Genomic DNA, 2,655 nt, shown 5'->3' with positions numbered 1-2,655 from the left:
TATATATATATATACATACATACATTTCTGTGTTTTTGTTTGTGTGTGTGAAGCAGAGCAGTTTAAAGGTGAATGGTTTGTGGGCAGACAGCCCCACCAGCTGGTGAGGAAAGGTACAATGTTCATATTTCACTTTCAGACACTGTGTCAGACATTATCAATGTCCGGATCAAAATGAAAATTATTCTAATCTAAATCTTGGTTTAGTTTTTATTGTATTTACATCATAACTAACATGACTAAAGTAAATACACTTACAGTTTAAAAGTAAAACTCCTGTCAAATAATCACAAGACATGATTATGACAAACATTTTTATATTGCAACCTGCCCATAACAATTATTTGAACAAATGTTTCAAATAAAAAACTGTAAAAAATAAATTTGATAAGTACAAATGAAAAATATAGCCTTTTTAAACGTTTGCAACCAGAAGCTGCTCTTCATATTAGTGACAAACAATAACAGTAACAACAGCTTTTTGACAAGTTTCAAGTTTTCTTTAAAATACGTTCAAAATGTTTAAAAATAAACTACAAAAATTTATTTAAAATGCAAATTAAAATATAGTTGTATCTGCAACTGTATTTGATAATGTTTTGAACTTTTTAAATATTGCATGGTAAAACCAGAAGTTGCTCTTCATATTAGCGACAAACTTTGGTGTTTTTTGATGAGTTACTTTCATTTTTGCTTCTACTTTTCATTTAAAATAGCAAAATCAATGCGGTCCCACGGCCCTCTGCAGCCCAAAGTTAAAAACTGTTGTTCTTTTGAGGCCCTCAAGGTGGCGCAATTGGGCCGCGGCCCATGGTTTGAGAACCTCTAGTATTTATAAAATCATCAGAAAAAAGTCAAATTTTTGTTTCTGTTCCAGGTCCAGAGGATGAAAACGGAGGTCCAKGAGCTAAAACCGGGAAAGTGGTGGAGAGTAGGCAGGCAGGTAAGTTTGTGTTCATGAAGAGGAATCGTGCTGAAAGAGACAGGAACTCAGAAAAAGCACATTTGGTCCAGAGTTTGTTTCCCCCCTTGGTCCAGACCTTTTATGCTGCACTCATGTGAACCCTGGTGGATCTAACCGGACCTAGACCCACTTTTTGTCCGCTTCCAAACAAACTCTGGTGCTGTTTGCTTCTAGTATGAATACAGACCTGTTCGATCTGAAACAACTACAGGAAACATGCACTTTTTGGACTTCATGAGTCACTGTTAGCATCATGGTAAAAAGGAGCCCTTCAGGGTTGCTAATGCTAGCTCTATCCTACAAACAATGAGCTGTGGACCAACCTGAAGCAACAAGGAGACACTGKTCCTCCTCCATATTTGGACAGACAGATAACTCAAGAATACAGTCATGTTCTCTGTGTTTAGTGAGAAAAGGAAGGATCGACGGTTTGATCGGTCTCTGTTAAAAATGTCCACAAACTTATCGCTTCTTCCTCGTCGGCCATGTTTCTTTACCCTGAACTCAGGTTTGATCTCGAGAGGTCTCGTGCGATTTCCCGCCTGACGTCTGACTGTTGTTGAGTGGAACCTGTGTGTGTCTGTTTGTACACCAAACCTGTTACATGTGGAGAAACTGAAGAGGCTCAGACTAAAGCTAGGCTTTTATTTTAGAAATAAGTTGTGCTTTTCTTTTAATGTGAAAAAGCAACTAGTGACGGCTACTCTTTTTTTTTAATCGCTGTTGGTTTATGGATATATTTAGTATATGAACACATCTGCTAAATGTCTTCAAATGATTGTTTATCATGCCTCTTTGAGGTTCATTASAAACTGTAAGGCATTGACACATCACTATGAGTTGTACTCAAGGGTASAATGGCCTGCTCTGGCCACCAGAAGGCTCTGCCATTGGTACACATTCATATATTATTAACTTTATTCTTGAAAAAGAGGTTTTTAATCTCACTGGGACTTCCTGGTTAAATAAAGGTTATAAATAAATAAAATATGTATGATGTTTTATTGTGTTTGGTCTCTCAGGTCAATTTGAAAACCTTTCCTTAGGTAGACATGCACAACTTTGAGAAGAGGTGAAGGTAGAAGAGATTCATGAGCTTTCTTTTGATGAAAACAAGAAATGTTCTGAAAGAAACCGGACCACTCACCTTCCCTCCAGCATTAGCGATCTGCAGCCGTTTCTCCTCACATTATTAGGATTCTAAGAGGAAGACATGAGAAACAAACAGGAAGACACAAAATGCAACACAGTTTGATTCTAATTAGGGCCCCGGAGCCTCTGATATCATCCGGTGTGGTGTGAGCGCACAGCGAGTGGCAGTGCAGCAACACCACCCAGATGAAAGAAGGCTGGAGGAAGGAGTGGAGGAGGAAGGTTAYGGAGAAGACAAACAGGAGACGGAGTGGCCCGAGACCGAGACGGAGAACAAACAACAACAACAAGAAAGAAAAAAAAAACCCACAAAGTGGCTCCGAGTTCATTAATTAGAATTTCAAATTGGACAAACTGAAGATGACAGCGCTGCACTTGTCAAATCAGATCATGCTCCGACCGGGTTACAGAGAGCACAGGGAGGCGTGCTGCTCCGAGCCAAACACCACTCTTTGTAGCTGAACGGCTGCCATATCTCCCTGCTTCTCTCCGTTTCTCCTGATTACCCCCCCCCCCCTTCCCTTTGTCTCTGAATGTCA

The 2,655-nt window shown here is 39.6% G+C and overlaps 1 long non-coding RNA gene across 1 annotated transcript in view; it reads left to right on the top strand.

Moving 5' to 3' along the window:
* The window catches only part of LOC106530582 (uncharacterized), an 84,933-nt gene extending 83,000 nt beyond the window's left edge, over positions 1-1,933 (top strand). Inside the window, exon 7 of the long non-coding RNA XR_001311809.1 lies at positions 878-1,933. This is a non-coding gene — a long non-coding RNA (uncharacterized LOC106530582). The remainder of the gene's footprint in view (positions 1-877) is intronic.
* The last annotated feature ends 722 nt before the right edge of the window (positions 1,934-2,655 follow it).

The sequence above is a fragment of the Austrofundulus limnaeus genome, unplaced genomic scaffold (assembly GCF_001266775.1).
Source record: "Austrofundulus limnaeus strain Quisiro unplaced genomic scaffold, Austrofundulus_limnaeus-1.0 Scaffold534, whole genome shotgun sequence".
In the NCBI taxonomy this organism is placed as follows: domain Eukaryota; kingdom Metazoa; phylum Chordata; class Actinopteri; order Cyprinodontiformes; family Rivulidae; genus Austrofundulus; species Austrofundulus limnaeus.
The sequence above is the reverse complement of the archived record's forward strand: the minus strand, read 5'-3'. Positions and strand labels throughout refer to the sequence as shown.